Below are 7,726 nucleotides of genomic sequence, written 5' to 3' on the forward strand. Positions count from 1 at the left end.
GCTGGAGTCATGCAGGAAAAGCCAAAACATCCCCCTGACAGGAGCTCTGCTGCCCTTGGTAGTGTCTGGGTAACAGAATAACGCTCGGCCCTTTCAAGGGGAATGGAAGAAAACTCCTGTTGGGCTTGACAAAGCCAATTTTTAAACAAATTTGAAAAGAATTTCAGTATATCTCACCACTGCAAATTTGGTAAGCTGTTCAAAATCAATTGCCCAGTCCAAGCTGTAACAGGCAAGAAAAAAAAATTAAATCTACTTCAATGATGGCAAGGATATTAATAGCAAGACCCAAGAAACAGTGGTATATGCATGATGCATATGTTCCTTTGTGAGGATATGTGCACACAGCAAAACGAAGGTAAGGCTGCAGCATTAACTAACTTAAGTTAGAATAGGCAGTGATGGCAGTGAAGACATTTGCACAGGCTTTTGTATCTATCAGCAGCCATTCCTACCTTTCCCTGAGTGTTTTGCTCTCTGGTTGCATGGCTTTATTTGCTAGTACTCACCCCACATTGCTGTTTCTTCAAGGATGTTCTTTTATCCAAACTAGAGAGAATAAATTTGCACAAGTTGACTGTCATGTGATTCAGATAATTTCATGATGTGCCATTGATCTATCCTACCTCACTATAAGGCCTTCTGGAGTCACTTACCTGACTTTTATTGCTCCTGTCTCCCCGGGACACTTTGACAATTAATTACTTAGCAATTGCAAACATTTTCACCACCATTTTTGTATCATTTATGATAGAGTTGCATATGTATCTGAGAATGATGTGATGCATGCAAACCCCCATCAATCCTCTGATTTTATGTGCTGAATTATCCAATAACATGTTTACCCTGCAGCTATCATGACCCCAATTTTCTGAAGCAGAAGGATTGCTGTTGCAACGCCGAAGTAGTATTGTACAAAACGTTCCCTTAACTTAACTTGTCACATCATTTAAACTGCTGTTGACTATGCTGTTCTCTACATAGCTTTCAACAGACTTGTTCTTCAGCAAGCAAACTCAATGAGCCAGAGACCTGTGCACTCTCTCCCTTTGAGCAACAGGAAACTATGTGGTCTCGTGCTGCAGTACCAGTATACTCACCTTGCATCCCCTCATCAAAATACATCCCGTTCACATTGAGATCCATCAGCACTAACCTCTCTGGAGTACTATGTTGCGTTTCATTGAGTTGTTGGACTTCTAAACTCTTCAAATGCTCTGCTAGTTGAGGTGTGAGACACAGTGCTGGTCTGTCAGCAGTCAGTTGTCTGGCAGCACAAAAGAACATTTCAGAGCACCAGCTTCCAGAAGAGGCATAATTACTGACATTTGTGCTTACAGAATTATTCCAGCTCCCCTCTGTTGCTTACAAATCACTTCCATGAAAGAGGATAACATGTGAATATTGAAGAATATATAGAAAATCAAATCTATCAGATACTTAACACATCATTATAATTAAACATTATTTAATACAGTTTTGTATCATGTTAACAATCTAAAGACTTTGTCAGGAACGACTGTTCATTATGCTAATTGCTGTACCACCAAAGCAGGGCTGGAAGGAGCTGCAATTTGAATGGGGATGGGAGAGCTGATGGGGAAAAGGAGGCTGTAGTGGAAAATGGTGGTAGTATCAGTGGTGGAGAAGAGTTACCACAGTCCATTTGGTATCTGATATTTGAAAAAGTGAAGTATACGGAATATGCAGCCATATGCAAACAACATGTTCTGGCATTGCAAACACCACATCCCAGCACAGTCCTTCTCATCTACTCCTGTAGTTCCCTTTCACCAGAAGTCACTGGAGTCAGAGTTTGAAAAAGGCATTTCAGTTGCTATTTTTCGTTCTTATTTGCTAAGTTATTTTTTCATGTGTTTTGCAGGAAGACCAGAATGCATTTACAGTAGACAGTAATATATATTTCTTGAAAAGAAAAGAAAGGCATTTTTGGTCTTTTCTATGCATTGTTTGGTTTGGTTGCAAAGCCCAGCTTCATGTTTCTCGGTTGTTTCTGGTTGTGTAACAACAATTTCTCATTTCCCTTAGCAAGTTGCTGTTTTCCCTTATTGGCTAAATGCTTTGAAAATATTTAAAACCACTCAAAATAAACAATGACCTTTTTTTTTCCCATTAAGTAAGTCATTTGAATGTACAGTGCTAAGTCACAGCCTTCCCTCTCTCTTTCATCAACCCTATTGAATATTAGTCCTTCAGCATTCGTTGTCACTGAAGGCAGACATAATATTAATGGCTTCTTCTGGGAACAACAATGTTCGCTGCTTCTCATAAAGGCACAAAAATCTCATTCTGGCGGATAGGTCCCCAGTCAAAAGTTCTTGAAAACATTGGGTGATCTTCCTGGAACCGATGCCACGCATTCATAATTATAAAGAGCTGGTGTTTCCATCTTCATCCAGTGTATTGGGTTTGCATGGCAAGGTTTTGGTAGCAGGGGGGGCTACAGGGGTGGCTTCTGTGAGAAGATGCTAGAAGTTTCCCCTACGTCCAATAGAGCCAATGCCAGCCGGCTCCAAGATGGACCCGCCGATGGCCAAGGCCGAGCCAATCGCCAATGGTGGTAGCGCCTCTGGGATAACACATTTAAGAAGGGGGGAAAAACTGCTGCGCAACAGCAGCCGGAAGAGAGGAGTGAGAATATGTGAGAGAAAGAACTCTGCAGACACCAAGGTCAGTGAAGAAGGAGGGGGAGGAGGTGCTCCAGGCGCCGGAGCAGAGATTCCCCTGCAGCCTGTGGTGAAGACCACGGTGAGGCAGGCTGTCCCCCTGCAGCCCATGGAGGTCCACGGTGGAGCAGATATCCACTCTGCAGCCTGTGGAGGACCCCACGCCGGAGCAGGTGGATGTGCCCGAAGGAGGCTGTGACCCCGTGGGAAGCCTGCGCTGGAGATCCAGTTTTTAGGAATAAAATGGCAAGATGGATGTCGTCACATCCCAATGGATGTGATCAACAAAATAGCAGCTATGTCTCCACCAACTAGTAAACAGGAAACACAAGCTTTCTTAGGCGTTGTGGGTTTTTGGAGAATGCATATCCCAAATTACAGTTTAATTGTAAACCCTCTCTATCAAGTGACCTGGAAGAAGAACGATTTTAAATGGGGCCCTGAGCAACAACAAGCCTTTGAACAGATTAAACGGGAGATAGTTCATGCAGTAGCCCTTGGGCCAGTCCGGGCAGGACCAGATGTTAAAAATGTGCTCTACACCGCAGCCGGGGAGAATGGCCCTACCTGGAGTCTCTGGCAGAAAGCACCTGGGGAGACCCGAGGTTGACCCCTAGGGTTTTGGAGTTGGGGATATCGAGGATCTGAGGCCCGCTATACTCCAACTGAAAAGGAGATATTAGCAGCATATGAAGGAGTTGGAGCTGCTTCAGAAGTGGTTGGTACTGAAACACAGCTCCTATTAGCACCCCGACTGCCGGTGCTGGGCTGGATGTTCAAAGGGAAGGTCCCTTCTACACATCATGCAACTGATGCTACGTGGAGTAAGTGGGTCACACTGATCACACAACAAAGTCAAATAGGAAACCCCAGTCGCCCAGGAATTCTGGAAGTGATCACAGACTGGCCAGAAGGCAAAGATGTTGGAATATTGCCAGAGGAGGAGGTGACGGGTGCTGAAGAGGCCCCACTGTATAATAAACTGCCAGAAAATGAGAGGCAATATGCCCTGTTCACTGATGGGTCCTGTCGCATTGTAGGAAAGCATCGGAGGTGGAAGGCTGCTGTATGGAGTCCTATACGACAAGTTGCAGACACTGCAGAAGGAGAAGGTGAATCGAGTCAGTTTGCAGAGGTGAAAGCCATCCAGCTGGCTTTAGACATTGCTGAACGAGAAAAATGGCCAGTGCTCTATCATCTCTATACTGACTCATGGATGGTGGCAAATGCTCTGTGGGGGTGGTTGCAGCAATGGAAGCAGAGTAACTGGCAACACAGAGGTAAACCCATCTGGGCTGCCCCATTGTGGCAAGATATTGCCGCTCGGCTAGAGAACCTGGTTGTGAAAGTACATCATGTAGATGCCCACGTACCTAAGAGTCGGACCACTGAAGAACATCTAGCCGAAACTATTAATAATTACACCCTTTACCTTTTCTCCTCGGAGAGCCAATCTATGGGGGAGACACCTTCCTTCACCTTCCCCTTCTCCTCCAGGCTAATTACAGTAGTGCTTGAGAATTTTGAAAATTTTGAATATCCTTGGAATGCTGAAAGTAACATGGTCCTATTGGTAGGAACTAGCATGTTCCTGAATGTGGTTCAGGTCTTGTTCAGGGTTAAACAACTATGTAAGAGATCTGCCCCAAGGCTGGAGAGTTATGAGTGGCAGGGTGTGTGGGGTAGCATGGGCAAATGCCTAGGACGGTGGGCACCTCCAGTGTTTTGGAACTTCACCCTTGAACAAGTGCAGAATCCTGAAAACTAGTAGAACATTTGGAAAAAGCATGCTGTCACCCCGACAGTTTCCGGGAGACACAAATCACTGCAATGTGCTGGGGCCTGGCCCATGCCTACCGAGCCCTGTTCAACACTATTCAGTACCCTCAAGGGGAAGCGAAGGTCTCTGGATCTGACAACAAAATGACAGGCACTGCAGCCACTCCAACCCCCGTGACAGTCACTGCAGCTGAACCAGAGAACCAACCCATGCTGGTATCAGTTGCCCCTGTACAGAAGAAGAAATACTCAAAAAAACCAGCTCACTTAGCAAAGGATGAAGGTGAACCAGGGTCATCACGAGAACAGGAGGAAGAGGCAGAACCGGATATGATATCATTGGTATTAGCAAGACTTGGTGGAATGAGTCCCACGATTGGAGTGCTGGGATGGAGGGCTACAGGCTGTTCAGGAGGGATAGGCAGGCAGGCGAGGTGGAGGTGTGGCACTATATATAAGGGAGAGGTTTGATTGTACAGCCCTTACAGTTAGTGATGATGTGGTGGAGAGCCTCTGGGTGAGGATTAGGGGGATGGAAAACAAAGCAGATGTTGTAGTGGGTGTCTACTACCGATTGCCCAGCCAGGATGTAAGCACTGATGAGTTATTCTATAGGCAATTAGGAGAAATATCTGGATCGGTAGCCCTTGTCCTTATGGGAGATTTCAACTTCCCAGACATCAACTGGGAATACCATACTGCTGTGACGAGCAGGTCTTGAAAATTCTTGAAGTTTGTAGGAGATGATAACTTCTTGCCACAAGTACTTCAGGGAGCCAACTAGGAAAGATGTCTTCCTAGACTTGCTAATTGTGAATAGAGAAGGACTCGTGGGAGATGTGATGGTAGGTGGCTGTCTTGGCCACAGTGTTCATAAATGAAATGGTTGAGTTTAAAATTTTCAGTGTAACGAGAAAAAAAGGACAGCAGAGTTGCTACCCTGGACTTCAGGAGAGCAAACTTTAAGCTATTCAGGGAGCTATTTAGCAGTGTCCCCTGGGAATCTGCTTTTGAGGGCTTAGGAGTCCATGAGTGCTGGTCAGTGTTTAAGAATCACCTTTTAGAAGCACAGGAGCAGGCAATTCCACTGTGTCATAAGTCAAGCAAGCGGGGCAGAAGACCAGCTTGGCTGAACAGGGAACTCCTCGTGGAGTCCAAGAGGAAAAGAAATTGTATGATCTCTGGAAGCAAGGTCAGGCTTCGCAGGAAGATTACAGAGCTGGGGTTTGTATGTGCAGGGAGAAGACACAAAAGGCCAAAGCTCAATTAGAGTTGAAACTGGTCAGTGTTGTGTCAGATAACAAGAAGGGCTTTTTTAAGTATGTTAATAGCAAGAGGAGGTCTAAAGAAAACATTGGACTGGTACTTGTTGATGATGGTCTTTACATGTTGATGATGCCTCAGTCTTTAATAATACTGACAGACCTTGGGCTGCCCGGTCCCCTGAGTCGGAGGACCACGAGTGTGGAACAGTGACTTTCCATTTGTGGACACTGAAATTGTAAGGGACCAGCTGTATCAGCTGAATGTTCACAAGTCCATGGGCCTGATGGGATTCATCCCAGAGTACTGAAGGAGCTAGCGGATGTTATGGCAGGACCCCTCTTGATCATCTACCAAAGGTCTCGGGAGTCTGGGGAGGTCCCCGCTGACTGGAAGCTAGCCAATGTTATTCCCATCTACAAAAAGGGCATGAGGGAAGACCCAGGAAACTACAGACCTGTTAGTCTAACCTCAGTTCCTGGTAAAATTATGGAGCAGATCATACTGGGTACTACTGAAAGGCATTTCAAGGACACTGCAATCATCAGGCACAGTCAACATGGGTTCACAAAGGGGAAAGTCCTGTTTAACCAATTTGATATCCTTCTACGATAAGGTCACCTGCCTAGTGGATGAAGGGCAGGTGGCGGATGTAGTTTTTTCTGGATTTTAGTAAGGCTTTTGATACTGTCCCTCACAGCATCCTTCTGGACAAGTTGTCCAACTGTGAGATGAGCAGGTACATGGTGCACTGGGTGAAGAACTGGCTGAAGGGCAGGGCTCAAAGGGTTGTAGTGAATGGGGCTACATCTGGCTGGCAACCGGTCACCAGCGCTGTCCCTCAGGGTTCAATCCTAGGGCCAGTTCAATATTTTTATCAACGATCTGGATGCAGGAGTTGAATGCACCATTAGCAAGTTTGCTGATGATACCAAACTGGGAGGTGCTGTTGACTCTCTTGAGGGCAAGAGGCCTTGCAGAGGGATCTAGATAGATTGGAGCATTGGGCTATGATTAATGGGATGAAATTTAACAAAAACAAATGCCGGATTCTGCACCTGGGACGGAGTAACACCGAGCACAAGTATAAATTGGGAGAGGAGTGGCTGGAGAGCAGCCCTGCAGAAAGGGATCTGGGGGTGCTGGTCAACAGCAGGATCAATATGAGTCAGCAGTGTGCCCTGGCAGCCAAGAGGGCAAACCACATCCTGGGGTGCATCAAACACAGCATAACCAGCTGGTCAAGAGAGGTGATTATCCCACTGTATTCAGTGTTGGTGTGGCCTCACCTTGAGTACTGTGTGCAGTTCTGGGCCCCACAATTTAAGAAGGATGTTAAGGTACTCGAATGCATCCAGAGGAGGACAACAAAGCTGGTGAAAGGGCTGGAAGGCATGTCCTATGAGGAGCGGCTAAGGACTCTGGGGTTGTCTAGTTTGGAGAAAAGGAGGCTGAGGGGCGACCTCATTGCTCTCCACAGCTTCCTGAGGAGGGGAAGTGGAGAGGGAGGTGCTGATCTCTTCTCCCTGGTATCCAGTGACAGGATGTGTGGGAATGGTTCAAAGTTGTGCCGGGGAGGTTCAGAGTTGACATTAGGAAGCATTTCTTTACCAAGAGAGAGGGGTCAAACACTGGAACAGGCTTCCTAGAGAGGTCGTCGATGCTCCAAGCCTGTCAGTGTTTAAGAGGCATTTGGCCAATGCCCTTAATAACATGCTGTAACTTTTGGTCAGCCCTGAAGTGGTCAGGCAGTTGGACTAGATGATCATTGTAGGTCCCTTCCAACTGAAATAGTCTATTCTATTCTAAATTGCTGTGGTTTAAACCCAACTGGCAACTAAGCACCACACAGCCACTCGCTCACTCCCCCCATCCAGTGGGACGGGGGAGAGAATTGGAAGGGTAAAAATGAGAAAACTCGTGGGTTGAGATAAAGACAGTTTAATAGGTAAAGCAAAAGCTGCGCACACAAGCAAAGCAAAAGAAGGAATTCATTC

The sequence above is a fragment of the Gymnogyps californianus genome, unplaced genomic scaffold (genome assembly GCF_018139145.2).
Source record: "Gymnogyps californianus isolate 813 unplaced genomic scaffold, ASM1813914v2 HiC_scaffold_72, whole genome shotgun sequence".
NCBI classification, from domain to species: domain Eukaryota; kingdom Metazoa; phylum Chordata; class Aves; order Accipitriformes; family Cathartidae; genus Gymnogyps; species Gymnogyps californianus.